We start from the raw sequence: 20,409 nt of genomic DNA on the forward strand, positions 1-20,409 counted from the left end.
GCTAGGTGTGAGAGGAGAGATACTTAAGGTCCCCATCTCATGGAATTGGTTTCAAAAGACTCTTAGATGTGCATTCTTATATTGGTCCAGGACAGTATCCGACGTAAGTCTTACAGAATCCTTGCCTGTTAAGCAGGCCAGCTGTGGACTCTACTCTTACTGGCAAGAACAAAAGGGAGTGGGTTCCTATGTAGGGAGTGAGAGACACTGGGGCCATCTCAGGGTAATTTCTGTAAACACAGAGGGTTCACCAGCTATGACAGTCTCTAATGGATGGGTTTTCAAGTCTTCAGAAACTAACAGCAATGTTTTAGATACTGTTACGTAGGAAAACGTTCCATTAAATGAATGAGTTCTCATCACTATGGTAATATTTTAGTATTAGATAACTTGTGTGAAGTGGTCATCGTGCTTGAAAAATTGCTAGTGATTTCCTTGTATATGTTTTGCATAAATATGATACAGAGTCACGTTTTTGTAATATTTCTGAGTTTCCCTGTATTGTTCTTACATCTTTTACTGTCTGTGTCTCAGAATATCTTCAAGGAGCAGCAAAAATTTATTCATCAGTCTCTGGGTATTCAGAAGAAGAGAATGGAAGAATTTAAAGATCTGTGTGAACAGTACTTGGAGGTCTGTTGTACATTCTGAAAGCAACCCACACACAGGGACATTGAATACTCTGGCGTTCCTTCCATGCTTTGGCTTATTCCTTCGGAAAGTTACCTGTAAACATCTTCCTGTCAACAGAGGTTTCTGTCCCGCCTGGTCCCGCAGTCATTCAGTCCCAAAGAAGCACACAGAGGCCTACATTTTATTTATAAACTGGTTGGCCTATTGGCTCAGTCTTCTCATTAACTCTCATATCTTACATCTCAACCCACAATTCTTGTCTGTGTTAGCCACATGGCTTGGGACCTTTTATCAGCGAGGCATTCTCATCTTGTTTCCTTTTGGACTGGGTCACAACTGAAGACTTGACACTTTCCTCTTCCTGGAATTCTTCTGTTTTCTTGGCCCCGCCTCTACTTCCTGCCTGGCTACTGGCCAGTCAGAGTTTTACTGAAACAGTGCAAGACCATTGTACCAGAGCATCTTCCAGCATTTTCCTCATGGTGTCATGGTTCCATGTAAACCTAAGTACAAAATGAGTTTTTACTTTTAGAGTTCACATACGGTGGGTAGAGTCCTTTGAAGCAGGAATTGCTGCCTTGGTGATTTCATCCAGAGTTGTTCGTATTGTACAGGGCATTGATGCCTTTCAGACCGTCTGTTCTTGCTTCACAGTGCATTTTCCCTTGGGTGTGTGTGTGCACTGAGGCACACGCACGTGTACGTTCCTCTGGGTGTGTGTGTGTGAAGGTCAGAAGCCAGCCGTGGGTATCTTCAGTCACTCTCCTTCATATCATTCAGGATGGCTCACTGAACCAGCAACTCGCTTGCCCCTGTGGCTGGGCTGGCTGTTCACCAGGTCACAGGGGTGGCGTGCCCAAGGGAAGAGGTCTTGCGAAATTTTATAAGCTCCCCCCCCACAGCATTTCACACAAGCATTTAAATGTGGCATGTGCTATTTCACACACTACTGAAGGCACTGTGGGGGTGGAAACCATGAGTTTTAATTTCATGGTATTCAGTGGTACACGACAAGCTACTCCAGCTCCCAAAGAAATGAGTGGCAGTCAATGAGCTCATGCCTCATGCTCTCTGTTTTCATTGGGATTCATTCTTGATTTGCGGGGAGAGGGATCCATGCTAGGTAGGCAAAGCACCCTTCCCCCGAACCCTCCGCCCCCCCCCCCCCCCCGCTAATGCCACAAGGTTGAACTTTCAGCAGTGGGTTGTGGAGTGGTAACGTCTGTGTCTCTTTGGTGGGTGACGGATCTCCATGTTGCACATGCTGTATGCTTGTTTTGGAATAATGAAACCATGTCTTTTCACCACATCTACTCCCTTTTAAATATTGCTGTTCGCATTTGTAAACAAAATGACCGGGGCTGATTTCTGCCCATGTCTCTTTCACTTTAGAAACTTGTAATACTGAGGGATTCTCGGGGAGAATCCCCCATTGAAGAGCTGAGACGTCTAATAGCCACCTTGGAAACAAAACTTCTGATGCTGAATGTAAGTACTGAGCCTTTCAGGGTAAACTGGGGCTTGACGAGCACTGTTTATTTTAATATGTCCGTTTAATATGTCCTTGTGCTTCACAGCGCCAGCAAGAGAATGCTGCTGGTCAACTGTCTCTCCTGGATCTGTTATTCTCATAATACTCTGAAGAAATGAAAGTCGATACGAGGGGAGCGACTCTCTCATGGAAATTCTCTGGGAGAAGGTGCTTGTGGTTTGCGGCTTCAGCGACTACATCTTCTTGTGTTCTCCTGTTCCTAAAGATACCCCTTTCTGCTAAAACCCAAGTAAACCGAAGGATTTGTGTGACAGCAGTCCAGAGATGTCTATAGCATCCTCCAGCCCACGGGTCGTAATGGCAAGTTTTTCTTGGTAGCGTCGTAATTAATGGTTAGCAGTGCATTGGGGTCGATACAGTGGGGTCTTGTACCTCAGTATCACTTGACCAAATTAGAAGGCACAAGAGTGGTCCATCCTTGTCATCTTCAGAGAAATAGTTAAAGGAGGCACACTCTTGCCATTGTATACTGCTGTTACATTTGTTCAGTCATGGAGCCTATGGGAATGACGATAACCCTGCAAAGGGAATGCGTCCTGTAGACTTGAAAAGACTGTGCCCCAGAAGTAGTGAAATTGGTAGAATTCATTAGAACTCCTGAAGAAAAAAAGATGTAAGTATTGTGACGAGTATGTGAAAATGTCACTTCCCGACAAAATTTATAAGGTCTTTCAATGCAATGTGGTCTGCTACCTGATGTCAACTGCCTGTCACATTAAGAGTTGATCCTTAGTATGCCTATAGCTCACTTCCTCGTGGTTTATGTATTTCCTCCTTTGTATGGATAGCGGTAACTGAGAATGTTTTGTGATTCAAATTTATTGTGCATGTAGTATGTGAACATCAGTGATAGACAAGGTCTTCTGTACACTTAAGACTCTTATCCTGTGGTGTCCTTCATATATGTGTGTGTGTGTGTATACATACATACATATATATACATATATATATACACATATATATATATACATACATACATACTCCATGGGAAATCATTACTTGGAAACATTTGGTTTAATAAATATGGAATTGTTTCAGACTTGCTGGTATGAGTCATGTAATTGCACTCCCTTCCCAACGTTTCATGCCCTTTTAAACAAAAATGGTCCCATGCTAACTCATGTTTCTGCATGGGGCCTCTCCTCGTCCTGACCACTTGTCTCATTGTGTCCTGTGATGCAGAAGCATTAAAAACAAGTGTGTGTTCGGCATCTCTCATTTTCTACAAGCAGAATTCATTTCTCCACAGTCAATGAGAGAACTTCCCCTCTGGCCAGAATCATGGTACTTCCTAAACTGTGAATCATCTAGGGGAACTTCCCCCTTTGTTCAAAATATCTGTGATCGTATGGACCTTCAGTAATGCTTCCAGCACTGAATATCTCCTACTTGAGATATTCTATCAGTAGGAGATGAAAAATACATTTCCCTATCATTGAATCTTGTATTATTCGAGTGTGTACTCCTGCGTGTATGAGAGAGAGACAGAGAAACAGAAAGAGACAGAGAGGGATGGAGAGAGGGAAAGAGAGAGAATATTTTGGTATGTGGTACATGTGTAAATGTGTTCCTATGTGTAGCACGTGTGTGTGAATACACGTGTATGGAGTATGCAGGTTTATGCATAAATCTTTTAGTATGCAGTACATGTGTAAATGTGTTCCTATGTGTAGCACATGTGTGTGTGAATACACGTGTATGGAGTATGCAGGTTTATGCATAAATCTTTTAGTATGCACTACATGTGTAGATGTGTTCCTATGTGTAGCACATGTGTGTGTGAATAGACGTGTATGGAGTATGCAGGTTTATGCATAAATCCTTTAGTATGCAGTACATGTGTAAATGTGTTCCTATGTGTAGCACATGTGTGTGTGAATACACGTGTATGGAGTATGCAGGTTTATGCATAAAACTTTTAGTATGCAGTACATGTGTAAATGTTCATATGTGTGGCACACCTGTGTGTGAGTGCATGTATGCATCTCTGCATGTTTTCAGATGTGTGTAAATCATTTGGTATGTGCTTCATATATATGTGTTCTATGTGTAGACACACTTGTTTTTGAATGCATGTGTCCACCTCTGTGTATGTTTGCAAGTGTAAATCTTTTGATATGTGGTTCATATATATGTGTTCATATGTGTAGCACACATGTGTGGATATGTGTGTGAGAGAGTGTGCAGATCTTTTGGTATGTGGTACGTATGTTTATGTGATCATAGGTGTAAGTGGAGACTTCACGTTCATTTCCTGGCCAACCAGACCCAAATAGTCACAACAAAAACTTTATTAATTACAACACAGTTTTGCCGACGGCCCAGGCATATTCCTAGCTATGTCTTACATCCTAAATTAACCCATTTCTACTCATCTGTGTATCACCACGAGGCTGTGGCTTACCGGTAAGTTTCCCGTGTCTGTCTTTTTTGGCAGGTGCATGGCATCTGCCTGACTCTGCCGTCTTTCTCCCTGCATTCATTTTAAATTTCCCACCTAACTTTGTACTGCCCTGCCATTGACCAAAGAAGCTTCTTTATTAACCAACGGTAGTAAAACCTATTCATAGCATACAGAGGGGAATCCCACAACACATGTGTGTAGAACTCATGTGCGTGAATGCATGTGCACGCATGCGTGCGTGTGTTCACAACTGCATGTGCATATGCTGGCAGATATGATTTTGCATGTAGAAGCCATACATACTCCAGGCACCCACCTAACTTATTTTGACACAGGGTAACGCTGTGACCGTGGGGCTCATTGATTGGTCTAGAGCGTTAGGCCATTGAGTGCCAGGATTCTACCCTGTCTCTCTTCTTCAGTGCTGGTGTTATAGACACTCACCGTTGGCCTTAGATGTGGTATGTGTACGTATCTGTGCATGTGTATGTATGTGTATATGTATGTATGTGCAAATATGTTCGTTCAGGTTCCCAAGGAGGGTGTCAGACCCCACAGAGGGGGAGTTATCAGTCACCTGACAGGGTTCCTGGGATTTGAACTCGGGTCTTCTGGAAGAGCAACAAGTGCTCTTAAACACCGAGCCGTCTCTACATCACCTTGTGCTGAGGTTTTCAAAGGTTCTGGAGATCTGAACACATCTGGGCTATTTGGTATCTCTGGTCCTGGTTGTAGGAGCCTGATATGGCCTGGTCCAACAGATAGTGAAGATCACCAGGCTATTAATCACCTCCAATCCCCAGCCTTCTGGATGGAAGAACAGGTCTCACATCTTTTCCGTTGAGAAGACATTACTGCATGCTTAACGTTCCTGGTTTCCCAGGAGATCTGTGGGCACAAGGATCTTCCTGCTCCCCACAGACTGGGACACTGTGATTGGAGCTGAGATATGACCCAGGAGACAGACCCACATTTGCAAAGTGTAGATGCCACACAGTGAAATAATGAGAACTGTCACAGAATGTGTTCTGTATGCATCATCAGTGTGGACAAGGAACGGATAAAATTTCTGAGTTCAAAGCCTATGAAACGAATATGTACGTGGAACTGGGGAGATGGCTCAGCAGGTAAAATGCTTGCTGAATTAGCATGAAGACCTGAGTTCAGATCCCCAGAACCATTGAAAACCTCGGCACAGGGTGCTGTAGAGACAGCTCGGTGTTTAAGAGCACTTGTTGCTCTTCCAGAAGACCGGAGTTCAAATCCCAGGAACCCTGTCAGGTGTCCCAAGACTGACTGATAACTCCCCCACTGGGGGGTCAGACACCCTCCACGGGAACCTGAACGAACACATTTGCACATACATACATGGACACATACACACACGCACAGTTACACACACATACCACATCTCAGGCTAACGGTGAGTGTCTGTAACACCAGCACTTGAGAGAAAAATTTGTGAGATGTAGCATCTGAGAGCAGGGAGAAGGAAGCAGTATGGCGAGGCTGCACACCATCCATGCACATGTGTACGTGGGATGAAATGGCACCACAGATGTCATTCATTTCTAACACTAATGTTACAGACCATAAAATTAATGATGGGCAAGGATCATGGCTCAGTGGGTTAGGTTTTCCCATGCAAACCTGAGAACCTGAGTTCAGATCACCAGCGCCCACGGAAAATCCAGGCACAGCAATACTCTTAAACCCTAGAGCCGGCATGTCTGGCGTGGAGGACAGATTGCTGGATCCATCCGCAAAGCTCTCTGGCCACTCCGCCTGACAAAATCAGTGAGTTTCATGTTCACTGAGAGACTGTGTCTTAAAAGATAAGGTAAATCTGCAGCCAACTAAGCTGCACGGGAGGTCCCCTTTCTCAGCGGGGCGCGCTGTGCAACGGTTGCCAGCAGCTTCTCACTGGGGCCTGGTGTGCAATGCTTGCCAACAGCACACTCGTTCGGAGTGACCTCACCCTGTTGCCTGTATGGGCTCCCCGAAGGGACCTTGGAGACAATCTTCTGAAGGCTCTTCGAGCTCTGACCTCAATGTCGCCTCCAATCTAGGCCCCAGACAGGTATTCGCTGTGCCCTAGGGAAGCCTCAGGTCACCACGGCCAGGGGTCTCACTGTCCAGGCCATCACGTCCACCTGAATCATGCCTCAGAATAAGGAACATCGGATCGAGGCCCTAAGTAAAGCCAAGTTCAAGCTCTCCGTGCTGCCAGAGGCAAGTGGTGTTATTAAGCCCCTTCCTCCCACTTTCTTGCCCTGGTCGTCCTCACTGAGTTCTACTTTGTCTGTCTCTCTCAAAGAGGTGAGGCTTCACTAAACTGAATGTAGATTGATCTGAAGGACACAGTCGCTGAGAAGTGACTCGTTCCTGATGGCCGAGGGGTCAGCTGCATCACCAATCCTGGTCCCACGGGCATTGGCGGGCCCCGCACTCCTCGGGGCTTCTACTGTGGTGCTACCCTCTACCCTACTAAATCATGTTCAGTAATAAATATCACATCCTGTCTGGGAAAAGAGGGGTTACAGATGATACGCAGTGTCAGCCTTTGCCCTACACAGTCACACACACGGCAGGGGTGAGGGTGAAACACAAGAGGAGGAAGGGAATACTAGGGAGGGAGAGGAGGGATGGAGGGAGGGAAGAGGGAGAGAAGAGGGAGGGAAGAGGGATGGAGGGAGGGAAGAGGGATGGAGGGATGGAGGGATGTATGTGGTAGTAAAGTCAATGGGCTAGTAAGATGGCTGAACAGGCACGTTCCACCAGGCCTGATGAGTTGGGTCCAATCTCCAGGTCCGACAACTTCAGGACTCACTCCCAAGGTCTATCCTCTGTCCTATCTGTGTACGTGTGCGTGTGCGTGCACACACACACACGTAACATTTTTGTAAAAAAGAAAAAAATCCATCAGGTTGGCCTTCAAAGGAAGACTAGAATTCACCATGAAAATTTGGGACAAAGAGTGGTAGGCAGAGCCACAGGACGGGAAGGACAGGAGAATGTGATCCTCCTTCCTCTCTCCCCTCCCAGAAGGCTTTTGTTCTCCATCATAGATTCATTTCTGTAATCTACACAAAGAATAGGCTTAGCTCACAAACTCCGGGTAAAAGGTCAAGCAATTTCAAGTGTGCTGAACAGGGCTGGAGAGATGGCTCCATGGTTGAGAGCTCCAGCTGTGGTTCCAGAAGACTGGGATTCAGCTAGCCACCGCCGACTTTGGGTAGCTCACAACCCCCTGTAACTCAAGCCCTAGGGGAACTGAGCCTAAAGTCTGACCTTCCTGGTACCGACACACACTGGGAATATGCTCGCAAAGACTCAACAAGGAAGATAAATGTCAAATGTACTGAACACAGATTCTCGGGATTCCTTCAAAAGATACAGCACAGGACAAGAGTAAGAGAATGACACAAGAGTCAGACAAACACACATGCACGCACACGCAGAACTACGTGAGTAAAATTAAACTCTAAAGAGAACACTAGAAAATGCTCGTGGAAACACCCACCGAAAATACTGAAACTGTAAGTGCCTATGCACACACTCACAGATAAAATATTTTTGACCAAAGGGAAGGGCAGGGATCTTCCAGCCAGTGTTGAATAATGCCAGAAATGAGTCTGGATGTCTTTGGGAAAAGCCAGAGCCCCACTGCAAGCTCTAAGCCAACACGTGAAGATCTGGCTCTGCCTCGGGAACCGTGTTAACAGTCTAGCGCATCTGAGCACGAAACTACAGAGTTGTGCTCTACTGAACGTCTGAGTGAGCAGGTGGGGCTGGTTTTCCATTTGCAATGCAGTTGGCTCTGTGACCTCATGAATGGATGAAAGCAAGCACGGAAAGGCGGATCCCACCGTTATTTATTTCTTCCTGAAATAAGCAAGGTAACATTCACTTTGGGCAGGTGACAGAGAACCAAAGCAGCCTGTCGTAGAATCAAATGACATTGGCTTCCTGAATGTAACTGGCCCTGCTGGGGAGAATGTCAGGGTCAGGAGGGTCCACACTTAAATGTTGCTACTCACAGAACTGTTGGGGTTCACTTCATGGTCAACAGAGTCTCAGTCTTATTTCTAACCGACAAAGTAAAGAGAAAGGAGCTGCACTGACTACTACTAACACCCTCTGGGCACGGCTATTGCTCCCTGTGCCTCCTCCAGGTGAGCTTCAGAAGGTTTCTTCACAGCTGTAAGGACCAGGGACTGAAGGTACGTTTCAACTACCGACACATCCTGCTCTTGCTGTGGGAAAACGGAGAGTTAGGGGATCATTGTTCCATCTCTGCCCTTAGGAAGCCATTCCGAGGCACACAGCATCACAGACCCACGACTTACACTTTCCATGATAACTCTGTCCTGCGCCTTGGAGATTTGTTTCTTCACTTCACTTTCTTCGCCACCAATGAGAGTTTTGCCATGTTCATGCAAGTCCTTGGCTTTCTGAAACAAACAAACGAACAAATCTCCACTCGAGTCTGGCTTGACACCTCACCTCATGTAATTTTAAAAGAACCGACTTTGCATAGCCAAAGGATGCTTGTTAGGAATTCAGAGTAAGAACAGTGGCTACTTCAGCACATCTAAAGCGTTACTCCACTTCAGGAAACCTTCCAGTCCCCCATTTTAAGGTGGTATCATTGTGGGACAAGAAGAGCAAAGGGACTTATCAGGAAAATGGGTGGAGATATGTTAAAGGCCTCACGTGGGGCAGACCTGGGAGGCCAGGCATGGGCCCACATTGGAGACTCCCCAAGGATTCCCACACTGGACACCCCCAAGGCTGCCCAGAGGAAGGAGCCATTTGCCATGCCCATAGAATGTGATTTTCACCGAAGAACACACAGTGTGCAACCCCACGACCCTTCGGTCTAAGGAAAGCTCAAGCCAGGACTCAAATCCCTCTGTTCTCTCAAAGGACACTGCAGGGGTGGACACAGAGGAGAAAGAAGTGTGTCGCCCTCTTTCCAGAAAAGGGCAAAACGCCGGTCCAGTCCCTGCCCTATTCCCGGGGTCCAGAGCAGCTTAGGAACAGATGACCTGCACACTAGCTGAACACAGGTATGGAAGGGGAGCTTGCTGAGCTGGCGGCTGAAGAGGACACAGATGGCGACTGCAAGCAGTAGAAACATTAGGGAAGACAGCGCACATGGTGCTTTCTGGGCACAAAACAGAAGCAAAGCATGGGTAGGGAATGGGAGTCACTTCAGGAGAAGCTGGTACTCTGGGAGGGAAGACGGGGAGACAGAAGCAAGCAGCCAGTGAAGCTTTCAAGAAGGTGTGGGTGGTGTGTGTGTGTGTGTGTGTGTGTGTGTGTGTATGTTAGAGGGTGTTGTGCGGAGGACACAGGAAACAGAGAGAACAAAGCAAGAAGGCCACCGGGAAATCTGGGAGAGGGAAAGGCCGTGTTTCAGGAAAACAGTCTCTCAGAGGCAGAACTGAGGACTAGGAAAGGAGGGAAGCCTGGGTGGAGAAGCAGAGGGAGAGCGAGAAGAGCGAGCACAGGGCAGAAGGGACCACCTGGGAAGCCAGAGAAACCCAGTCACAAGGCTCCCTCTGAGCTACTGCTGCTGCTCACACTGAGCACCCACAGTTAGAAGGGAGCCTTTCTGGGTGGCTCTTCCAACAGGCTCCCAGGCAGTACTCAGCTGCATTAGAGCTGCATGTTCCCTTTCTTAAGCTCTTCCTAAAGGCCTAGATGTATGTAGGTGGCTTTCAAGGTCTTGAATACTAACTTATATTTCTGCGTGCATGGGGGTGCAGGAGAGTGTGCATGCACATGTGTCTGAGTATGGCGACCAGAGGTCATAACAAATTCAAAGTGATTTCCTTCACGTGTACCTGTCTGCAAGCATACGTGTGCACTCGGGAACACCTACGCCTTCCAGAACCCCTCACCACATCAAGTTTTGAGGCAGGGTCTCTCACGAAACACGAGGCTTTACAGTTTGACTGTTCTGGTGGTCCCACAAGCCCCAGGGATCCTTTTGTCTCTACCCTCTCCACTCTGGGCTTATAGGCACATTCCTGGAGTACACGGGGGTGCTAGGAATATTCACTAGGGTACCAACAGGGGTACTCACACTTGCTCAGAGAAGACAGACCTAGCTTCTCGCCAGCATCCTGAAAACATTCAATTTACTATGACACATGGAGCACTTTAGATAGGGCATCTGAGTCGGGTCTGAGGAGAGATCTTTCACAGAGCATTTTAATGAGAGCATCAAAAAGAATTCCCACTGAAGGGCTGCTTCAATCCCTGGATATACAGAGGTCACTTAGGACCTGGAGCTTCAGCAAGGGTAGAACTGCCAGCTCGCAGTTCAAAGAGGATTAACCCTCTACCAGTTTTTTCATTTCCCACATCTCTTGGGGAGATGCTGAAACGCATGACCACCAACACTGGAGAACAATGCTAATGTCGGAAGACTATAAATGTATGAAAGAAAATAAAAGCTACCCTTGCCCATTGTGTATTTCACTGATCTGTCCAATCCAAACAGTCAGAGAAAACCAGAAGGATCCCCAGACGTGCCAATCTCCATCGCAATGTCACCGGAGGTCCATAACTCATCACTGCGATGCACTGTGATCCTCTCTAAGCAGAGCTCTCGTCACCAGCTCCTGTGCTAGAAAGCTGCCCCCGACACTGTCATCGGCTTCCCAGGTCAAACAAACCTTAGCATCGCTCCTAGGTGTGGGGAAAATTTTCCCAAGAGAGTGTGATCATGCTCTGCAAAACTAATTACTTCTCCCACAAGCTGAGAAAGGGCCAATCTGTCTTCTCCTTTTATAGACACGTGGCATGGCATAGGGGTGTGTTCTGTTGACAAGTGCAATCTACCAGACCTTCAAAAATGTGTCACGTAAATCTTTAGCGTTTCCAATCGTAGTTTCGTGATCCCCTATAGCTTTCTGTAAAATCTTCATCTGCTTCCAAGTTATAAGCTGAAACGTAGGAGAATAATGACAAAATGTCAGTACAACTGAACATCCAACCCTGCTGCCAGTCACAGAAATCGCTTCCCGTGATGTTTTGTGTGCTGACATTTCAAGAACGCGTTTGAAGACATGCCCTTCAGTGCCAAAAGCAACATAACAAGACCTGACCTGTCACAGAGGGAGATAGTCCGTCTAGCTGGTGCAAAAATACTATAAAATCGTTATTCAGTTTGAAATTAACATAAGCCCCACCTCATCTGTGGATTCCCTCCTCACTCGCCAAAATTAAGCACAAAACGTTCCTTTGTTTATTCACAAAGTATTTTGAAGACACCGAGGGCACGGACTAGCTTCCAAGGAATCCCTTCTCCCAACCCTCCCCCCCCCCAAAAGTTCTTCATCAATCAGTCATTCCCCGGAGTGTGACATCATCCCATCAACTGTATTATCGACCTAATAAGAAGGGCAGGGAAGACGAATAGCAAACATACTGCAGCTCCTGTGGTCAAACATTCCACAGCAACATGTCAAAAACTGCAAGCACTCGATACACAAAGTCTAGAAAGGCGGGGATTCTTCTCGGCTCTGCTTTCACCCTCCTAGGAAACTGAGGCAGGGAGGTGACTCATTTTCTGAGTTTTCATGAGGAGCAAGCAGCAGGACTATGGCTGCATGGCAATCAGTGGGGTCCGGAGAACATGCTCCTCACCGCCAGACTGGAATCTGTCTCCATCTCCCTCAGATTCCAGGCTCTGCTTCCCTACTTTTGGAAGTCAGCATCTTTGGGAGTACCGCCCTGTCCTCCATCAGGATGAAAGACTCCTCAAAGACAGCACTAGTCTGTGTCCATGAACACTTAGCTACCTCTGAACGCTAAGCCTCCACCTGCTCTGCCACAGCCACAGGCACTGCTCTCACTCTGCCTCCCTCGTCACTGTGTCAGAAGTCTACCTGGGACCGCACCCTCACCCTGTCCTGCACCTTTGGCATCTGCACTGCACGGATGGTATAGCTTTCCCTCTGAGCACCCAAGCCCATACCTTCTCCTGCGCTCTCCAAGCAGTGCCTACTCCGCCTCCCTCCTATGCTGGCTCCTAAGCCATGACCACACCACCCCTCCACAGAAAAAGAAGCAAGCTGGAGAGGACGGCCAGTCTCTCGGGGACACAAGCACCACCCTCCCTGTCTCCCGATGCTCATGTCCCGTCCTGTCCTGTCGGGTCCCTTTCCGTGGCGATATGCAGCATCAAAGCATCAAAGCCCCGCCACTTCGGAAACAGACAAGGTGGCTCTATTCCAAGCTAAGAGCGACACTCACAGCGAGGTGATCTTCTTGCTTCCTTGAACTCTCCACATCGTCCAGCCACCCCTGATGCAGCGACTCAAACATCTGGGAGTGCATGGCGTGAAGCTCTTGCCTGTGAAACACAGTCACAATTACTGAGCACTGTCACGCTGTGTGAGGCTACGGCAAGGACGCATGCACACACTTCACATTTTGAGACAAGAGCCAGGCGCAAAAGAGAAAGGGGGCATGAATTAAATTGTCTCCTGAGAGGCGGAAATATCACTCTCGTCCCAGAAGAACTTGTCTTAATTTGCTACCGGTGTCATCACTTTGTGCGTCTTCCCTCTCGCACGCCGAGGATGCTCGGAGGCATACGTTTCCCAAGATTGCATTTCCGGCTTAAAATTAGATTCATCTTCCCTTCCCCTTATGGAGTAACCTAGATATCCTGAAAGCCCAAGTCCGTGTACTGAAGGCAACATACCCTTCAAAGAGTGCACAGAACCATTTCCCCACACGGGGACGACGATTTACCAAAGAGAGCGCCGATGGCACATCCTAAAAGGTACAGTTTTGAGGACCACAGAGGCCTGGCCTTCCTCACAGGACATTATCTGTATTGTCATCTGACCGGTGAGGAACTGTTCTCTTACCAGTCCTGCTGCAGCTAACACACCTGAGCGGCATAAACGAGGGGGGCGGTCCTCCAGCTATGGACAGGACTAGCTCACAGAGAAAATGCAGTGCTACCTAGGTCCCATTAGCGACTCCACTCAGCACAGTGTCACAATGGCAGGCGGGAGTGACTTTGGAAGGAAGAGCGAAAGCGGTACAGGTTTCCTTTACAGAGGGTCGGTCACAACTTTACCTTGACTTCTGCTGCGCTTTGAAAATACTGTGGAGGTTTGCATTCAGGATTCTGAAAGAGGCATGTATATCCTTTTCAAACTGCTTCCTCTTTGCCAGGAAGGACCGGGTAATGTCCCCTAGTCGACAAAGGAAATGGTATCACTTTAAATCAAGTATCCACAGGAAGAGGCGCTCTTTCATCCCTGACATACCACCTACACGGTAACAGGAAGGAGTATGTACAGATCTGGTGTTCATTTTGTTCTTTGTTCTATTTTTCTTTTCTTAAATTTTAGACCGCCTCTTGCGCAGCCCAGGCCGGTCTCAAACCTGAGAGGTAAGCGAGCACGACCTCCAGTTCTGGTTTCTCCCGCCTCTACCTCCTCTGTGCTAGCAATACAGAAACGGGGGCATCGTGCTTTGACGAGTGACCACCACTGAACTGACAAACCGTTTTCTGGAAACCTCAAAAACCAAGCAGTTCATTTGTACCACAAAGAAGGAATGCTGTCGGACATCCTTGCTTGCATGAACTGACTCTATACACCGGCAAAGAATTGACGATGTCTCTCTTGTAATGCTGTTTTAGGGTCACCTACACAAGTAATAAAAAAAAGCTGTCTCAGCTTGAGGGGCGTGTGGTACTCTGACTTGGTTACCGTGGACGACAGACCACAAGCTAGTGTGGCATGCGTGATGCTGATGTTCGTTCGCACGCCATGACACTCTTCTTGCCGGGCCACGGCCTGGCTGCCTTCACCCTTCCCTGACAGGCTCACGGGTGTGTACGGCCTAAATGCTGCTCTCCAAGCCCTTCTTGGGCACGGGTTCCTGGAGGAGGGCAACTTTGGAAAGCCAGAAAAGTGACTTAATTCAGAAGGTGAAAAACAGCTGCCGAAATGCCACATACCATTCGTGCAGTAAGATAAAAAGCAGAGATCAACCTGCTTGCCCATCATCTCCAGTGCAATGCAGGAAGCAGGACACTCTCCCCCCCCCCCCCCCGCCTCAGTGACAGCTGCAACATCCCCCTGTTCAGAGCAGCTAGTGAAAAGTTAAGCTAAAGGTAGCCCCTAGACGACAATGGCAATTTACTCTTCCAAAAATTAATAATAATGATGATAAAAATCCATCCCCTGAGCGACAGAACTGTTAACAGACTCCTGTTGTCCTGTTGACAGGCGACCACGTTCTCACCACGCTTGAGTTGTAGGGTCGGAAAGAAAGCTCCTGGACTAGCAAGACCTGCTCAAACACACCTTTGAAATCCCGTATCCTCTTCTGAACAGGCTCCCTGTGGAAAATGCACACAAGAATCCTTAACTGAGGACAAACATCCTAACTTCGCTCTGAAGGAAAGGCAGGCGAGGCACGCGATTTCGGAGAGACCAGCGCTCATGTGAGGCAAAGTCGGATTTGCCTCTCCCGGGTCATTGGTCTTACTCCTTTACTCAGGTTTTCACAGGGAACCAAAGAGCTCACTGCAGATACATATGGGCACACGGTTAAGGGTTACTTACTGGAGCGTGGGTGACTCAAAGTCAGCCATATCCCCAGGAAACCAACCTCAGGCTGGGTGCTGGATGACTCAGGAAAACTGCATCCCTGGCCTTCCCAGCCCAACTGCACTGGGCTCCACAAAGAGTCTCCTCTCCGCAAGCAGCGGCTTTGTGTTATGTTGTGACAGCCTAGGGGTTGGTATACTACATGCTGACCGGAGCCCATTCACTGTACAGCACTGACGGGTTTCATAGAGGTGTGCCCAGCCGTCTTTCGTGAACTACAGCCGTATTCACTCTCCTCCATCCTCAATCCCCTCCCGCTACTTACTCCTCCTCTATTACCCAGCAGTGTCTCTTCAACCTTCATGCCGCGTGACCACACTCCACCTCCAGAGTCGGCCTCCACTCCTCAAACCTTCCCCTCTATTGGCCATTGCCTGCCTCTCCCCAGTCTCCCTTCTGAGTTCGGGTGATATCATTTTATGGACCTATTTATAATCTGGGATCCTCAAATGAGAGAAAACAGCTGACTGTCGTCTCTGGTGCTGGCTTATTTCACGAAACACCAAACTCTCCGTTTGTAGCCGTCTCCCAGAAAAGGGCAGAAGTTTCTGCAGAAAACAACACTGAAACTACTTCCTGGGTCAGGCCAAAGTTGCTTTAAGACATCACCTGGCCTCCTGCACGTTTGATCCTGAGGAACAGCTGCCCATCTCACTGGTATCAGCCGCCGGATTGTTTGCTGCACCGAGAAGAAAGGAAAAACCTTTGTGAATGAAGTGTGCTGTTCTCATGGTCCCACGTGGGAAACAGCTTCAGTCTGGGGTCCACAGAGTCCATCGCCGAGGGCAGTTTTAAAGTACTCTTCCAGGAACTCATGACCCACCCCAGTCCCACCCAGGTGAAATTCAACTAGGCCTGAGTCTGGGGACAGCAGGTACTTGTGTTTGTACAAGCCTTGCAAGGAAAACCACCGTGGCCCACGGGTTCTTCAGAGGCCTGTTGGCCAAGGCCAACTCCCTTGCACCCCAGCCACGGGGAAGAACATCGGGTGGGGACAGAAACCCAGAGCGTGCTTGAGAATCACTTCTCAGCACGCGAATCCCCACACCCACACCTGGAACTCCGGGGAAAGACCCGGTGAGTACTAGGCCACCCCGGTGCTCCACCCGTCGAGGAGTAGCAGAATGTCCCCTCTCGGTTAGGATCCCCCCACCCATATGCCCCATATCAGTTGTTACCGGGGGTGACTCGACCTGGGTTCTGCAAGTCATCTGGTGGGAGATTCTGATCAACCCTAGGGCGCTTGGCACTTCTCTCTGTATGTTTCTGCTCCTTGCTTGACATGGCTGGGGCTCTGCGGGGCTGGGGACGACTCCTGAAATGTTGGTGCACACAGACAGTAAAGACACCGAGAAGAATGTCGTGGTCGCAATGGAAACAGGGACCCGGACTGCACAGGCTGTGGCCATGAGTCCTGGCACTCTCTGTGCTGCAGCCAAGAGGAGGTAGGAGGATGACACCGATATCCCGCAACATCCAATCACATTCTGTCCCAATTTTCTGTCTGAATGCAGAGCTCTCCACAGCCCTGTAGCCCTCAGTCTCGGCCCTTTCTGCTGACTTCTTGGCCCCAGGATAGGACTGCTTGGGCTGGCCCCAAACCAAGTGGCCATTAACCCAGACACCAGCCCACTGACGGCCAATGGGGTCACTGGAGCCAAGTCCCTGCACTTCACGCTTGAGTCCTGCTGAACACTCAGCTGAAATCCCTACCCACTCTGAGTCTGCATGTCTCAGAAGCAACACATGGACTCCAACATCCTTGAAGGACCCAATGGAGGCAAATGCAGAGGTTCGCCAATATACCCTCGCACAGGGAGTGACACACAGCCTGTAAGCGGGCATGAGGCCCCTGTGCTCACAGACAAGCACTATGGGAACTAGGAACGGTAAGCACCCAGGCTAGTCTCGTCAACAGAAGGGATGCCTACGTCTGTTTTCCAACCAGAAGACCTGGAGAGGATGCTGTTAACAGCCTGGTGATCTGTGCTGCCTGCAGAGCCAGGCCACACCCGGATCTCCCAGATTATTATGTTTGACTCTCCCTCCCTAGACCTTCACCTTTAGTTTGGTTTCTCGGTCAACAGAGCCCATCCTTAGGGGAGATGGCCCATGGACGTTACGGCCTGGTGACCTCAACGCTATCCGCGTGACTGAGCCACACCAGACCCCAGGTCCCTAAGCTATAGAACCCATCTTCGTGGTAGAGGTCACATGTACGTTGCAAGAGAGTTTCTATGTAGTCAGGCCTCCATATTCATTCTGCACATGTTACTGAGATCATCGTTACCAAGAATTTTTTCCCCCAAATTGTGCTTTATTTAATCGTGTCAAAAACAACCCGCCTGGGGTCAGCCTCTAGAAGTTTGAACCAACATCTGCTAAATAACTAAGGTATTTGCACACAGATTTCATCTTGATCTCGTGGGGATCGTTACTCTTTTCACTGTGGCATTTGTAGGGAGCCCCATGACGATCCACACCCCTCTGTGATGAAGTGCAGCCCCCGGGGGCCCTTCTATTTGCCCCTCGACAAGTCACCTCACAGGCCAAGTTTGGATCTTCCAGGCACAAGCCTGATCACCTCCGCACACTCTGACACAGTTTCTCTTAGAATAAGCAGTCACCCACCAAGAGGTGCCTACTCCAAGACCTTTCCCTCAGAAACCTCTTTCTCTTTAGAGGAAGGTAACACCTAGACATTGCCTGCCTCCACAAGCATGCTTTCCTACTGGCTGGAACAACTCCTATGCATGAGAGATGCCTCGCATGTGGGCCCAGCTGGTGCACAGACATGAGGAGAGTGTGTGTGTTTGTCTGTGTGTGTGCGTGCGTGTGTGAGTGTGTGTGTGTGTGTGTGTGTGTGTGTGTGTGGCAGAATGGGGGTGGGGTAGTGCCTGGCGTGTGTGGTAGGTGATACAGCACCAAGTACTGTGGATCCAGGCTGACTCTGATTTTGGAACCACCAGATCTTCAGAAGAGGGACCCACCCAGATAACGTGACCACACTTCAGCCACATTTCCCTGAGAGTTCTCTTCCCTTGGGAAGCTTGTCCCACCTGAGTGGGCCCCACATCCCCGAATGGGATGATGTGTGATCAGGTGGAGAAGCATGCAGGCATGCATGGATGAGCCTGCTGCAAGGAGCTAAAGGACTAGACCCATGCAAGTAAGGAAGCTTGTGTGTTGACCTGGACTTGAAGGTGCACACGACTGGTCCGGGAACTGCAGTGACGGGGGCTCGAAGGGACAGGACTTCCTTCACCAGAACACATGCTGTCCTGCCCACTCCTTCAGGGCCCTGCGGTCCTGACAGAGCTTTCTCAGATCTCCCCTCTGTCCTTGATTGCAGTCTGATGCAGAAGGGAGGCTCCAGACATCACCTCAAGGGCCACCATGGTGGGCCCTAGTGACCAGTCACTCGCCAAGGTGGACCTGCTTCACCACCATCCTCTGAGACTGTCCTTCCACTCGAGGGGGATCACACCTAGTTCGTCCTCACTTCCTGAACCTAAGAATCCCTGATTCTGGAAGAGCGGAAAGGAGGGTAGGCAAGGGTCTAACCTAGGCTCTTCCACTTCTATGGTAAGGTTCACCTAGAAATCATGTCTAGGGACTCTGGGCTTGCAGTCACACATGGCTGAAACGGGACCCCACTATCGAGGGTGGGAAAGGCCCAGAGCACCTCTTCTTCTCGGTGTGCCCGCCCGTCTAGCTCTCTGCCCTGGACCAATCTGGAAAATGCCCAAGAGGTACAAAAGGTGCCTCCTGGAAGGTCCCTAGTCCCTCCAGCAGCAGGCAAAACTGCCCTGCCCAGTGCCCTCAGGCCGTGGGGCCCCAGCACAGCTTTCTCAGACTGCTCAATCTGGCCTCTTCCAGTCACATTCAGAAGCGAGGCTCTGGACATCACGGGCTCTCCTGGGGCCCCATACCTCGTCACAAACCTAGGAGGACAGGATTCACGTTGATCCCCACAGACCCTCCTTACCCACGAAGGTGCGTCACACCTAGCTAGGCCCACGGGGCAATGACACATACGTGACTTGAGTGTTGGGGTGGCACACGCGTGTCCCGGAATAGAGCGGATTAAGGCTTGTGAGAACCTGAACACCCACCGCCCCTTTCACCTAGGCCCGCCCTCCACGGATGTCCCGGAGGACATCGGAAGTGCCCAGAGACCTCGGAACGGGCCATGGGGAGGTCCCTAAGTCTTTCCCCAAGCACCCCTGTTTCTGGTCCGCTCTTCTCAGTCCCGCGTCCCTCACAAAGCATTCCTAGACTTTCCTCCGGGAACCTGGGCCATGAGGAGAGGAGATGTGGTGTGGAATTCAGGAGCCAGGCACCAACCACCTCAGGGAAGATCCTGGGTCCTAACACCTGGTCACTCACCTAGAGGAATGGCCTCGGGAGGGCGACCCGAAACCCGGCTTCCCCTCGGCAGTGGTCACAGCCAGTTAGTTCTCACTTCCGGTAAATCGTCGGCCTCTGTGGAAAAGCGTGGGCGCGTGAGCATGCGTGCTCCTGTCCAATGTCTTTAGGCCCGCCCACAACCACGCACAAGCACGTATGCACGCAGGCATGCACACACGTATGCACGCGTCGAGGGGAAGTTTCCCTTTAAGGCTCGGGAGGACCTTAAACACCCACACTCGTGTTTTGACTCAGCACAACTGTGGACCTGTGGACCCGGATGAATGTCTCACTGGCCCAGACATCAGAAAGGGCCATGTGGTAGGTCCCTGGTCCTTTGTGAGCACACATATCGTCCCGCCCACTCTTCTCAGTCCCTGCTTCCTATCAGAGCTTTCCACACAGCCCTTCCAGGCCTCCTCCACTCCACTGGGGAATTTGGGCTCAGGACGTCATCTCAGAGACTAACCTGGGTTTCAGTAACTACTCACTCACCCAGAGGGACGCAGCTCTCCACAATCCTCAGACTCCCTTTTAGCTCTTGGTCCTCCGGGTGGGCGAGGGAGGGGCCGGCATCCCAGGTCGGCCTCACTATGGGGAAGTGTTCTACCTCTATAGAAAACCATGTCAGCATATGTGAGCCAGGCTGGCGCTGGTCCGTCTTGAGACCGACCCTGCAATGAAGCATACTTGACTTGGAGCTTTCGGTTGTGCATGCACAAACTGGAAACTCACCTAGGAAGGGCTGAAAGTGC

At 49.4% G+C, this 20,409-nt stretch overlaps 1 pseudogene; it reads left to right on the forward strand.

Moving 5' to 3' along the window:
- The first annotated feature begins 6,435 nt into the window (after positions 1-6,435).
- LOC121440350 lies at positions 6,436-6,611 on the forward strand (annotated as a pseudogene).
- Positions 6,612-20,409: the final 13,798 nt, after the last annotated feature.

The sequence above is a fragment of the Microtus oregoni genome, unplaced genomic scaffold (genome assembly GCF_018167655.1).
Source record: "Microtus oregoni isolate MIOR12 unplaced genomic scaffold, Mior012 000067F_003, whole genome shotgun sequence".
Classification (NCBI taxonomy): Eukaryota; Metazoa; Chordata; class Mammalia; order Rodentia; family Cricetidae; genus Microtus; species Microtus oregoni.